The sequence below is a fragment of the Furipterus horrens genome, unplaced genomic scaffold (genome assembly GCF_987537825.1).
Source record: "Furipterus horrens unplaced genomic scaffold, mFurHor1.1.pri manual_scaffold_5, whole genome shotgun sequence".
Classification (NCBI taxonomy): Eukaryota; Metazoa; Chordata; class Mammalia; order Chiroptera; family Furipteridae; genus Furipterus; species Furipterus horrens.
Window position 1 is genome coordinate 154,737,327 of NW_028327175.1, and position 15,011 is coordinate 154,752,337.

Below are 15,011 nucleotides of genomic sequence, written 5' to 3' on the forward strand. Positions count from 1 at the left end.
GAGAAACAGTGATTGGTTGCCTCCCATATGTCCCCTGACTGGGGATCAAACCCACAACCTGAATATGTGCCCTGACTGGGGACTGAACCCACAACCTTCTGTTGTATGGGACAACACTCCCACCAACGGAGCCACCCATGCAGGGTGCCTAGTCTATCTTTTATATCCCTGCAGGTCCTTTTCTTGTCAATGGGAAATCATCATGCAACATTTTCCTGCCCAAAGCTGACCCATCTAATCAGCCCTTTCTCTCCACCCTGTAATTGTGTGCTGCTCCAGCCAATCTCCTGCCCTTGGAATTCTCCAAATTGTCTCTAGAAAAGCTTGACATGAATCCAGACTGACAGCCATTGATAAGGCTCCGTTAATAATAACCATATCTCAATTTCAGTGATATCAAAATAGGAAAATAATATATCATAGAAACAACAAAATGCAATTGCTGCCTGGGGAAGAACAGATCAACATGCCTTAGAAAATTGTATCTAGGTAGAAAACAAAAAGAGAGAGCATTGTCAGAAGTAAATGCAAATTATAGGAGAAGTTCCTCCATTTACTCTTCTGTCCGCATTGGAAGTACAGTACACATCCTCACATGTCTCAATGACATCATGGTTAGCCCAAGCTTCTTGAAATTAGGAGGTTAATGTTGTTCACCGCAATATCCCAGTTCCTAGCAAAGTGCTTGGAGTAGAGCATGTGTATTAGTCTGCTTGGACTGCCATAACAAGATACCGCAGACTGGGTGGCTTAAGCAACAGAAATTTATTTTCCCATAGTTTTGGAGGCCAGAAGTCAAAGGTCAAGGTGATAGAAAGGTCAGTTTCTGGTGAGACCTCTCTTCCTCTCTTTAGATGGCTGCCTTCTCATTGTGTCCTCACATGGCCTTTCCTCTGTGTGTGCATGGAGAAAGAGACCTCTAGTTTCTTTTCTTATAAGTTCACCAGTCCCATTGGATCATGACCTTATTTAACTCTAATTGCCTCCTTAAAGGCCCTATTTTCAAAACAGTTGCTTTAGGGATTAGAGTTTCAACATAAGAATTTTGGGCAGGGGGTGAGGGGTGGGCACAATTCAGTCCCTAAGAGAATGTCTTCAGTGAGTACTTGTTAAGTTAACATCATTTGTTTCCGTAGGTCTCCCTATTTCTGATGGTCGTATTCCCTTAACACTGCGATTTTTAACCAGTGTGCTGCAAAAGGCACACTGATGTGCCATAAAGATTTTAAAAACATGCAATACCTGACTATTTAGTCAGGGGCACTGACTTCTTTTCCCTTAGACTGTCAAATAAGAAAGGGACAACAGTCAACACAACAATAACTATCAGGTGTGACTGTCTTGAACCATAAATATATAGGTCATATAATAGAGTTGCATCTTATTGGTCACGTTGCATAATAAAGTTGCATCCAATTGGTTAATTCTTGGTTCCAGAAATTGTTATATACAACTACAGGCACCTGATTTTTTAAAAAGTCACTTTGGAGCAAAAAGGGTAGGTAATTACTACTACTACTATTTTTTCTAAGTTAATCAAAATTAAACCTATTTTTTTTTTGTCAGGTTGGCAAAGAATATAATATGTATTTTTTGGTGTGTCTCAGATTTTTAGTAATTAGTTTCTGTGTCCCATGAAGTGAAAAAAGTTAAAAAATCACTGCCTTAACATAATCTAGAGTTGATCTTTTAGGCTCTCTTATGTCTATATGAGTTTGATATTTTTCTTCCTTTTGTAGATCCCTTCTGAAGAAATTGATATCCCTAGTCTTCCAGGTATCCCCCTATATTTAATAATTTTGGGTATATACAAAATTCTTTCCATGAGGAGTGGCATATGAGTAGGAGGAATACATTAGTTAGGCACTTAGAATTAGTAAGATCCCTCAGGGACTTGTAAAGGTGGTTGCCAAACTGCCAGTTAAGGAGGAGGAGACTATTTAGCTTGAGTTTGATTTGTTGGGGGAGGTGAGCCAGTTTGAAGCTAGGGTGGAAGTGCTGTTGATAACAGCTAAGAGGCCGAGAGGCCTGGCTCTGCCTCTCCCACAAACCCTATGACTTAAAAATTCTACTCTTTGGTATTTATCCAACAGAAATACATCCATATGTTCACCACAATGTTCAGAGCAGCACTGTGTGTAATAGTCCCAAACTAGAAATTACATAAACGCCCGTCAAAAATAAATGAATAAATAAATTTGTGGTATAGTCACTCAATTAAATATATACAGCAATAAAAGGGAATGATGTACATCTACATGTACAACCATATGGATGAATAGTCTAAATACAATAGTGAGTAAAACAGTGATATAGAGCATGAGGGAGTGGTGGAAGCATTTCATCCCCGGTATGGACAATATGGGTGTGCATTGACTGTAGAGGAAAAATAAGAAAACTAAATAAATAATAAACAACAATAAAAACAGACTAAAATCAGTTTTTATTTTTTATTATCACCATGTGTTACCAGTCTAAGCAATATCAGTGATAAAATATTCTTTCCAGCTGGGGCAGATCATTTCTTTCCACCCCCTACCCCACTTTCCCATCACTGGAGTGAAAGATGCCTGCCACAAAAGAGTATATACTATATGATTTTGTATACAAAACTGATCTATGCTGTTAGTAGTCAGGATAGGTATTAAAAAAAAAAAAACAACTCTTTAGTGTAGTGATTGGAACAGAGCACACAGGGATTCTAGAATATGGAAAGGTCCTGGATGCTGGTTACAAAGGTGTATTCAATTTGTGAACATTCACTGAGCTGTACTCTTATATTGTGGGCACTTCTCTGTATATCACACTCCAATAAAAATTTTTAAAAAGCTGCAACATATTTTTTAAAAATTAGATATACTTAAAAATGATCATTCTGCCTAGGAATGTATTTCTGGCTTGATTTGGCAGGAAATCTAGATGTCTGCTTTGAAGAAAATTTCCACCAGGATCACTCAACAGCCTATAAATGACACTTTTAGAATCAGCTCCTAAAAACTCAGCACAGACATTTATTGAGTGACTGCCACATGGGAAAGGTACTGAGCTCTGATGATAAGATAGAAGAACTGCTTCTTTTGCTGAGAAGAAAGACTGATTTATAAAGCAGTTAAACTACTTGAGACTTAATCACATGAAACGAGACATTTACCTTTAAACACAGATGGTGATAACTTTTGTAATATTTCTCCTTTGCTATTTCTGTGGAGTGTGAAGTCTTTTTGAGGTCATTAACTTTGCAGAAGGGAGACAGCGTTGTAGCAGGGAAGACTGAAAGTGGATGGAGTAGACAGATGACAAAAGAAAAAGCTGAGGAAAAGTAAGAGAGAGGTGCGAAGACATTGCTCCTTCTATCCCCATTAACTGTAGTAGTTAAAGAGATTAAGCAGAAGCAAACCATCATTTATAATCACTGAACAGCTGAAAGGACATCTCGTCAACAAAAAGTAGGAAGATACCACCTTAGGATAAAGGGTTCCTTTTTAAGTTCAACTTCATGAAAAATCCATTTCTCCATATTTATCTTTTATGTTTTCCTCTGAACTGGTAAAACTTCATCACTGTCTGGTGTTTGAGAGGGCCCTCTGCCCTAGCCCAGGTGTTGACTTTTTTCTTTTTTTTTTTTTGTAAAGAGTGAAATGATAAACATCTCAAGTTTTGGAGGCCATTGGCACTCTCTGACACGGCTACTCAATTCAGCTATTGTAGCACGAAGCAGCCTCTGACAATGGGTGTGGCTATGTGCCATAAAACATCTGGACACTAAACTGTGAATTTCATGTGACTTCTTGGGTCCCAAAACATTATTATTGTTTTAATTCCTCCCCACTGCAAAGATAGCTTAGGGCTCTATTTGAAGCAGGTCACATAAATATTGAATGTAAAAAATTAAATTTAAGAAAATTAAAATTTCTAGAAACAGTTATATGAAAGGCAAAAATTATAGCAGCAGCCCAGTTCATATCTATAGGCAGAAACTATAGGGCAGGCTTGTAAGGAATTCCCAGGCTCTCTCACTTGGGTGACTCTTCAAACTCCTATTCTTTATTCACTCAGGATCTCTTCAGTTGGAAAAGTTTGTGGGAGAGAGAGAGCCAGGCCCCTCGGCCTCTTAGCTGTTATGAATAGCACTTCCACCCTATCTTCAAACTTGTTCACCTCCCCCACCAAGTCAAACTCAGACTAAATAGACTCCTCCTCCTTAACTGGCAGTTTGGCAACCACCTTTACACATCCCTGAGGGATCTTACTAACCATCTCCAAGTGCCTTACTTACTAATGTATTCCTCCCATTCATATGCCACTCCTCATGGAAAGAATTTTGGTAAATACAACATTCTTTATCTGGTTACATTTCCTGCACTATCTTAGTGCTCACCTTCCTCTTAATCCAGCTCGGTGTGCAGCAATCAGGTTACTAGTTGGTTTTGGCAAAAGGTAGGTAAAAACCTGAGCTCCTTGGGGAGGAGCACGCAGGGTTTCAGATTTAGTCCTCTGTTCCAGCGTGGGGAGAGAGGGATCTCAGGTAGAGGTGAAGATGTTTCAGAAGATGCTCTGTGAAGTATTGGGATAAACTGCTGTTTGGATGTTACAGAGGGACACTGCATTGGGTGAGAGAGGCATTCTCTGCACTCCTGTACAATTCTTCTGTGCCTGAGATATTGGAGGGTAGGCACAAATGTGCCACTCTGTCTGAGGGGAAGAGACTGACAATGGGCTTCAGAGGTGGGGTGAGGTGCCTTTGTGAAACTTTGCAGGTGAAGAAGGCCTAGGCAATAAAACTCACGGAGGAGCTTGTAACCTGGGAGTACAACCTGATGTTGGACACCCAGAAACCACTGGTGTGGAGAGTGTGTGGATATTAAGATTAAGGACATGGGCTTTGGTGTCAGATGCTCTACCACTTACTAATAGCCTTGGGCTATTTCTTCATTTAGAAATAGAGATGATAATACCTATGACATAGGATTGTTGAAAAATTAAGTGAAATAATATGTGTAAAACATGTGGTGGTTTAAAATATCAGAAAGATACATGAATCAGTAACATATGAGATATTCCTGGCAATGTGTTCCCATTTGAATCTATAAAAAGTGATCTGGCATTTAGATACATGAGTCACATATGTTTCCATGTGCCTTGGGTGGCCATGAAATTAAGTGATTTTTTTTCCCCCTTTAAAAACCACATCCCTTTAATAGAAAACTACAGCAAACACCATGCAATATGTGAAAAGGACCACTTATTTATTATCACTACATGTCAAAAACCATCTGGACCATTTTCTTGTAGCAGATGTTTGCCAAATTAACTTTGGAAGGAGAGAATTCATGTAGGGTATTTCTGTTAGCACAATGAATGCAACTAGGACAGATACAGATAAATTTTTCAAAACAACATTAAGCCCTATTACAGTCAGGTATAAAAACCATGGTGACTGCACACATTCTTAGAATTTGCGGAGAGCTCAGGAAATGTCAACGAACTATCTTTTAATCTAAAAGGAATTTGTTTAGTAATGATCTGAAATTCAGAAGAGCTTAAAAAGCTTGAACATGAAGATTTAAAAACATTTAATTTTTGTTGTTTATGGTTATGATGATTATTAAGTGTGATACTATGACTTATAGTAAGAAATATATATTTGGTCTTTTTCTCATTCCTGGCACAGATCTCCTAAAGCCCTAGAGACTTTTTTTGTGACAGAGCTATAAAGGTGTCCTGTTAGTGATATGACATTTGAAAATGTCCTAAGTAGGGGGGCTAGTTGCCAGTGGAGCCAACCCTGTGATTAGAACGTTGGAACTTTCGGCACGCCTACCACTTTCCCAGGAGGGAAGAGGCCCTGGAGATTGACTTCAATCATCAATGGCCAATGGTTTAATCAACCATGCCTACGTAATGAAGCCTCCACAAAAGCCCAAAGGATGGGGTTTGGAAAGCTTTTGGGTTGGTGAACATGTGGAGATTTGGAGACAGTGGCGTGCTCTGAGAGGGCATGGAAGTTCCATGCCCCTTTCCTCCTACCCTGCCTTATGCACCTCTTGCATCTGGCTCTTCCTCATTAAACCCTTTTATGATAAATCGGTAATCTAGTAAGTGAAAAGTTTCTCTGAGTTTTGTGAGCCACTCCAGCAAATGAATCAACCCAAAGGGAGGGATGGGATTGGAACCTCCAATCTATAGTCAGTTAGTCAGAAGCACAGGTGAAAACCTGTACTTGTGACTGGCATCTGAAGGTGGCAGTTTTGTAGAACTGAGCCCTTAATTTACAGGATCTACTGCTGTCTTGAGGTAGACAGTGTCAGAATTGAGTTGAATTGTAAGAGGCCCAGCTGGTGTCAAGAGAACTGCTTGGTATTGTTACGGACATTGGGGTTCTTGGGTTCCCAAGGCAGAAATCAAGAGGAAACTCCAGAGACATCTCTAGACAGATTTTATTAAGCTTATGTTCAAGCATAAGGGAGGCAACACTTAGCAAGGGAAAGTCCTCTGAACTGATCCAGGGGCTGGCTCTGCTTGGCTGCTTTAATAAGCTGGGAACAAAGCAGACTTGAGTGAAAAGGTGGGCTTGTGAAAGGTTTGGTGAGGGGAATTTCCCACGTCATGCTGATGTTACTTCTTCCTTCTGTGGGGCTGCTTGGCAGCTATCTTATTGTGTGACTGCCCTGTGGGGTCAAGATTATGGTGTTGCTCATTACCACCACTCCAGGAGAATCATATAATAGTGGCCAAACCTTGATTGACTGTGAATGCGGTGCAATGGTTTCAACATCTTCTGGCCACCTGGTCTTAACTTCGTTTCCTGGCCACTCGGTAATTTTCCATTCCCAGGCTCAAGTCCCTATACTGTTTCATTTTGGGGAACAACCCCCCCCCAATTTGTAAGTGGGCGCAAAATCTTATTCACAAATAGTTACCTTCTGTTGATTTTTAAGGAGCATGTAATTCTCTTTTATTCACAAATGCATTGTGCTAGAACCTGGGAATAAAAGTCTTACTGAGAATTAGCCTCTGCCATCAGAGGTCTCTAAGTCTAATTAGAAAGCAGGTGAAAGCAACATAGGCAGTGTGGTTAAGGGTTAGGTTCAGGTGTGCCTTGGATCCTATGGAAGTTGAGACTAATGGGCCAGGGGACACTTCTTGAAAGGGGTAAACACTGAGAGATGAGGGAAAGTCTACAAAGCCAAAAGCAGGTGAGGGTAGTTTGGGACGTCATTAGTCACATGTCTCTATTTTTGTAAGCAACACAGACAGGACAATAAGATAATAATGACTATAAAATATAATAACTTTAAGAATGTCAATTTCTAATGTTTTCAACAAGCTCATGGTAGCTTGGATTTAATGTGACTTAAAGTCCAATATTTGCCTTCTGTAGAGCCATAGAATGCTTGAACATGAAAGGCAATATAATGTATTAATTCCATTTCCAATATCAAAATCTTTTTAAAATACCAAAGTAACCCACTCTTTTATAGGTAAGAGCATGGATTAGAGAGCCTTTGGGCAGCATCGCCAGGTGGGACAGGCTTTGGCCCTCTGACCCACCGCCCCTCAGAGGCACGTGGCCTCTGCGTCAGGCCCCGTCCCCGGTAACCGGAAAAGCAGGTGCAGGCAGGTTGGCGAGTCGGTGGTTTCCTCTCGCCGCGCTGCGCACCTGTGCACGCGGGGGCCCTGTGCGGCCTGTGGGGAGGCCGTGGGCCTGCAGGCGAGGAGCCCAGCACCTGTACCCAGGTCGCCTTCTTCTGAAAATGTCATTCATCCGTGCAGGACCCTGGGCAGGTAGGTCCAAGCCCCAGGCCTTCCAGAGCTGTTTCTCGGTTTGTTATAGTCCCGTGGGCCTCGTGGACCCGAACACCTGTTGGTTTCTTTCCAAAGCTAAATGTTTTGAGAGTCTGACTCTCAGATGCATGTCTTAAAGTTTGGGTGCCCCATGTGGGTTTCAAACCCTTTGCACCTGAGGGGGAAGCTTTTTGTTTTGAGTTCCCTCCTGACTGTGGGTCGCTGCAGCAGGGATGGGGTTTATAGTGAGATTGTGTCCCGGCCTCCCCTGCCCGCTTGCATGCGGGCCTTCTCTTATTTTAGGTTTTTTTCAGAGGAAGTTGTTCCATATATAGCTGTAGATTCCATATTGTCTGTGGGATGAGTTCAGGATTCTCTTGTGTTGCCATCCTGAACCAGAACCTGATTTTAAAAATATAAGTACTTCATCATGTGGTTTAAAACAAAGTATGAAGTAAATCAACATTTCTGTCTTTCTCTTAAATAAGACAGTAATTTTAGAATGCTTTAACTTCCTTCAAATATTCTTTCCATTGTCTGCCTTCAAACAGCTTTTCTGTCTTCTGTGCTATTTCAATTAATTTATTTTACTAGATCAGGGTTTATTTCATTATTTTTAATTTATTGTTTTTCAGTTGTGTTATTTTTATTTAGTAATTTGATTATATTTTGTTTTTCAATACAAAAAGTTATTATCAATGTTTATTTTTTAAAACATAGACTTTAGGTTCACAGCACAACTGAGTGGTAAGTATGGGGAGTATTCATAACCCCTAATCCCCATCCTCATTATTTTTATAGTCAATTCTTATTTAAATTGACCAAACTGTGTTCTGACTTATTGGTTCCTACTGCTCCTTGCATACCCTGCCTTCTTTCTGGATTTATTTTAATTCATGTAAAGTGAACCTCAATTGTAATTTCTAGAAATAAAAAATAAACATACTTATGGTTTATCTGTTGGGAAAGCTTCTTGTTGGGACTGTGGACTGATTTAGTCACTAGACTTCCCCTGCCCCATATTTTTGTGAATGAGCTCATTTTCGTGGGCACCGTCTCTTTTGAAAGTCTCCTGAATGCCTAGGATGGGAGGCCTCTCCTAGTATGTTATTTTTTGTTTGCCTCTGCACATTCAATAATGTTCATGTGTCCCAATGCTTTTGCTTTAAATAATTTTAGACTTACAGAAGAGCTACAAAAATAAGTTCCCATATACCTTCACTCAGCTTCCCCTATTTCTGTAGCCCTTAGCCGTTAGCAATTTTGTTAAAACTTTTGAGCTAAATTCTTCCTAATGCCTTATACATCCGGAGGTGTCTGTCCCAGCTAATCAACGGCGTGGGTTCTGTTTCTCGCTGTGGACACCTGTCTTTCTCAGATTTTAGGTTATTTGTTGACTCTGTGACCTCAGCTTTCTATTGAGTTCATGAAAAGTTGTTAAGTTGTAGTTTGCCCAGCTTGTTGTTTTTTGTAAGTGTGTGTGGGAGTGATGCTTTCCTACTCTCTTATTATCCCATCTGGTGGGACTTTCTTCTGAAACTGGATCGTTAACTGTGTGAGGGAAAGGCCTGTGTTGCTCCCATTTCCTGTGCTACTTTGCAGTCTTGTGCTCACAGCAGATGAGAATCATTTGTGAAATACAGTTCTTGAGCACTCTATAAGTACTTTTTTCTTAAGTTGGACAAGAGAGGTTTTATTTTTCTTTCAACTTTATCAAACACTTCTTTCAGTTTTGGCCCACTGGTAGATAGACTACAGTGCATTTGGCATGTTGATTATAAATTCAAGTTAATTTTCTTTTGCTCTTTGATTTTAGTTTATAGTAGAATCGAGTTGCTGGACCAGCAAAAAGCTAAGTGCCTCATCCAAGCCTGGTATTCATATATGTGAAGCAAGAGCTACTGACAAGCATGTTGAAGCATTTTGCGCATATGTTTTTCTCTTTTGCCTCTGTGGTAAGACATTTTCCTAGCTGTGCTTTGGATTTTTTCCCATTCCAGTTTTGAAATTTCCACATGGGGTTTAGTACTTGGTGAAGTACTCTCAGATTCCTTGTTTACCATCAGGTCTGCTTCAGCTACCAGATCTTTGACATCTTTTTGTTTTTCGGAGCCTGGGTTTACTATCTTACTTGCTGGCTTCTTTGCTTTTATTCTTTTGTAGTATTTTATGGTTGTGAGTATGGGCTTGCCCTTAGGGAAGCACTCCATCTTGTCTGTTCCATGGTTTTTGATTGTGATTCCGTTGCTACCCAGCTGTGCTATTACAGCTTGAATCACAGCACCCCAGAGAATGGGCCATTTTTCTTTAGTTTTGCTTGTTTTTCATCTTCCTTTGCCTTGACTTTGTCTTAGACATAGGTTTTAATTCAGCAGAAAATTTCTCATTATTCTGTTTCTTAGTTACTGATTCTAGTCTGTCTCTTTAAAATAAAGTCAATTATATAAATTTTTTCCTTTCTTTTTTTTTTCTATTTGGCAATGTTGAGATTGCCACCACTCTTGACAGCTGTTATCCAATATGTCATTACTCAGCCTTGAAAGTAATTTTAGAATGTTGTGTGCCCCTGACTATGGAACACAGTGTTACCAATATTCTAAGGGTGGTACATCTAAAGGTGGGGATGACCTGCAGAAGAATCTGTAACATTTGTATGGTGCCTTACAGCTTACAAGGGACCTTTAAATAATCTGGTCTTCTTTAGTGTTTATAATAAGCTCCAGAGGGTGGCAGGACATTATAATTTCCTGTTTTAAAATCAAGGACCTTGAAGATTATAAAGTTAAAAGTCTTCCCAATGTTGTCTAACCAGAAGGTGATGAAGCCGGGGTTTGAACTTGTGTTCCATGAGTCTTTTTTATATTATAGGATTTTATCTTTTTAATACCATTGAAATTTCAGGTTGCGATGTATAAGTAGGTTTCACACACAATAATACCCAACTAAAACAATATTATTAGGTCCTAATCTTTCTCTATCTTGGCTCTGCCTTCCTCTGAGTTGACTTTCCCTTAACCCAGGATCTTCCCTTACAGGACAGTATGGCTTCCAGAAGCTCTAGGCTAATATCCTCCAATCCAGAGAAAAGGAGACCATGCCCTTTCTTTGTAAGTCCAGAGATTGCTTCACATTGTCTCTTGTTAGGTTATATGTTTATCTCTTAGCCAACCACTGTGATCAGAAGGTTGTGAAGGCCCTGGTTGGCATGTTCAGTTGGTTAGAGTGTTATGGGTTCAATCCCTAGTCAGGGCACATATGGGAAGCAACCAATGAATGCATAAATAAATGGAACACCAAATCTCTCTCTCTCTTCCTTCCTCTTTCTCCCCCACTTCTTCTCTCTCTCCCTCAAAAAAATAAATTAAAAAAAAAAAAAAAAAAAGGCCCTGGCTGGTGTGACTCAGTGGACTGAGTGCTGGCTTGCAAACCAAAGGGTCACCAGTTCAATTCCCAGTCAGGGCACATGCCTGGGTTGTGGGCCAGGGCTCCCCAGTTGGGGGTGTGCCAGAGGCAACCACACAGTGATGTTTCTCTCCTTCTCTTTTTCCTTCCTTTCCTTTCTCTCTAAAAATAAATAAAATCTTAAAAACAACAATAACAACAACAACAACAAAACATAAAACATTATGATTCTCTGATTGGGGAGGCCTGAGTCCTGAGTCACATGATGTCTCCTGGAGTCAGAGAAGCAATTAACTGGCTCAAATTACATGGCAGGAGAGAGAGAGGAAGGGAGGTGGTTGGTTCCCCAGTAGGAAACTGAAATGTTACTACTAGACAGGACATAAGATGTCCTCTGTGCTGAGTATCTCCATTTGCCCCTCAGATCCACTCACCACCCTGCTGTCTGCCTCAGGAGTCTAACTTGTATAAATTGCATTAATGGGATTCTTTTCTTCAAGCTTCCAATTGTGTCTGGCCAATGGAGAGCTCTGACAAAAGAGAAGAATGACAGAAAGCTATTTCTTCTAATAGCTCCTTTACTGCGAGGGTACAATTTATCACTGAAGGTGACAGCTCCTGTCAGGCAGCCCTTTTTTCCTTAGCTTGCCACTGTTGCAAGTACAAATCAACACTCACTATGTTTCTGTCCAAGAGTCATTATGCCTAAGATGTGAAATTGTGGGAGAAGGGGTCCTAATGGGCCATTTGGGTCTCAAGCCCATCTTTGGTTAGAGAAGGGTAGGATACCTTGACCAAACTGTTTTCCTTGTTCCTTCAAGCCTAGAGTGGTAACACCCCTGGGGTATTGCACAATCCCATTTTCTGCTCTCACTTTTGTAAATGGTCCCTTTATTAAGCTGCTTTCACGTTACCAAATTTGAGTGTGCCAACTCTTTCCTGCCAGGACCTGATTGATTTCTTTAGGAAGGGAGGTAGAAACACAATCCACACCACATGAAAAAATGTTTTGGAGCATGGTGCAGTGTTAGGTTAGGAGCTGAGAAGTCTTAGGTGGGCAAGATAGATACAAAAGATGGTTATAGGGAAGAGGGAGCAGCACAGTTTTACGTGGCTTTATGTAAATCTCTGTCATTAGAGGTTTCTATCAGTGAGTCTGTCTAAAAATGGGGTAAGCTGAGGCCCTGGCTGCTGTGGCTCAGTGGATTGAGCGTCGACCTGCGAGCGAAGTGTCACTGGTTCAATTCCCAGTCAGGGCACATGACCAGGTTGCACGTCACGTCCCCAGTTGGGTGCACGAGTGAGAGGCAACCACACAGTGATGTTTCTCTCCCTCTCTTCTCTCCCCACTCTCTAAAAATAAAATGAACAAACAAACAAATAAATAATTTAAAAAATAAAAATAAAAATGGGGTAAGCTGCCTGAAAGGTAATGAGCTCACCATTACTGATGGTCTTCAATTAGACATCTCTAGTTACATCCATTTTTCAGGTTTTTAATTTTTATTTATTTTTTGTGAGGGGGGTCTTTCATTAGATAGTTGGTGAAATTAAGTGACTTTTAGAGTCCATTCCTACATTCTATTCATGCAGATTATTTTTCATTTCCTCTGTCCTGTGGGGACCCATGCTTTTTCACTGCCTGGCAGGCCTTTTGGTGTTGAGACCAGAGTTTTTTGTAGGTGTACCTGCTGGGGCCTGGAGTCTTTGTGTTAATCGGCATTGATCTCCGGGGTCAATCTGGTTCTTAGGCTCTCCAGCACCCTGAGCATCAGGAATCAGAAGTGGTGAGTATCAGGAATCAGAAGTGGTGAGCTGTGCTTTGCCATCTTGCCTGTTACATGTTGGAGGCATTAAGGGACCTCACCTGTGCTGGTACCGTCACGAACTCGAAAATATCCTCAGCTGGAAGCCATGGGGAGGGAAGCTAGTGCTCAATACTAAAGGTTCCATGTTGTCACAAAAAAATAAGCTATTAGTTTTAGAGTAGTAAAATTACATTAGAAATAAGAATTCACTGTACATTAACCATTGGGACTAATTTAAAATCTCTGCAATGATGTTAATATATTCTCGCTATTTTATATGATTCTGCATTCAAGATTTTGAGTTAAAAATACTTGGAGGGTTTTATAGGTTCAATCAAGAACTTTCTCCCCAAACCCTAATTTGTTCAGAAGGAATCATTCCTGAGACAAATTCTTTCACCATGCAGGTTGTTATGGACCTATTGTATCAGCTGGGTCTGGTTACAAGTGACAGTCACTGGTCTGGCCAATTTAATTTAAAAAGGAATTTACAGGACTGAAGAAAAAGCTGAAGAACCAGGCTTGGAAAGGATGATTTCAGAGCAGCAGGAGTCAAGAGTCTTGAAAAGGCATTGCTACAAGTACAAATCAACTTTCACTATGTTTCTGTCCATGAGTCATTATACCTAAGATGTGAAATTGTGGGAGAAGGGGTCCTAATGGGCCATTTGGATCTCAAGCCCATTTTTGGTTGGAAGAAGGCAGGGCACCCTTGACTGAAAGTCCTACCAAAGCTGCACATTACGAGAGAGTTAACATCCCTGCATGTTGGCAAATGGAAACCCACTGCCCACACCAACTCTTATATGCCCACACCAACTCTTATAGTAGTTGAAGAATTACTATATAAAAATGAAGATTGAAACAGTTGTCACTGCAGTTCTGAGGTGGTATAGCCTATCCTAGAAAAGTGGATTATGGTTAATGTGGAAAAAGTACCAACTTGCAGACATGTATTTATGAACTATCCATTGAGAGAAATAACACTATTTCAAAGGATTATGATTCCATTGTTTTTCTCACATAGTGCTTTTAGGACTTTCCTGGGGGTAATGAGATATTTTCCCGCACAATATAGGTCTAGAGCAGGGGCCAAGAAACATTTTTTCTGTAAAGGACCACCTAGTAAATATTTTAGATTTTGCAGACGACACAATCTCTGTTGCAGCTGCTCAACTTTGTCATTGCAATGTATAAACAGCCACAGACAATATGAAAACCAATGGGCGTGGCTGTGTTCTGATAAAACTATTTATAGTTAGTGGTGAGATTTGGCCCATAGGTTATTCTTTGCTGAACCCTGGTCTAGGGAAATGCTTTATTATTATGGAAGTTTGGTGGAGCCCATGCAAGGCCAGTGTTTGCAGGCTTAGTGTGAGTAACAAGTTTGTGCAGTAGCTGAGTCCTTGGGCACATGTGATGGATCCTGGAAGACATGTCTGGTACAGAGGAAAGCACAAGGAACTGACTGACTTCATATCATGGGTCAACCACTCTGTAATTAAGGGCAATGTGCTTGACTTTCCTGAGTCTCTGTTTCCTTATCTTTAAAATGGAGAATATAATCAGAATGCCTTTTGTATTTGTTCTTTATATAAATCAAATAACGTATGAAAATAGCATGGAGCTTGACGCAGAGTACTTGTTGAACACTGTCTTCTTTCTCTTCCCTCCCTAAAGTTAAATGGAAAGCATAAATTTACTTAGGGCATGATTGAAAGATTACTGATATTTCATCCAACTCAGGAAATGTTTGAAAAAAGCCAATGCCGTGTCTCTGAAGATTCTTGAAATCATAATGTCAGGGATGGGAGTTAATAGGTAGAAAGATGAAGGAAAGACCTGGTCCTTTTGTCTTCTATACATTCTTCTTAAAAAAAAAGAGAACGATTTTATATATTTATTTTCAGAAAGAGAGGAGAGAAACATTGATGTATGAGAGAAACAGTGATTGGTTGTCTCTCGCACACCCCCAACCGGGGTCCTGGCCTACAATCCAGGCATGTGCTCTGACTG

At 40.4% G+C, this 15,011-nt stretch overlaps 1 pseudogene; it reads left to right on the forward strand.

Moving 5' to 3' along the window:
* Positions 1 to 6,762: 6,762 nt before the first annotated feature.
* The window catches only part of LOC150010144 (glyceraldehyde-3-phosphate dehydrogenase-like), a 67,925-nt pseudogene continuing 59,676 nt past the window's right edge, over positions 6,763 to 15,011 (forward strand).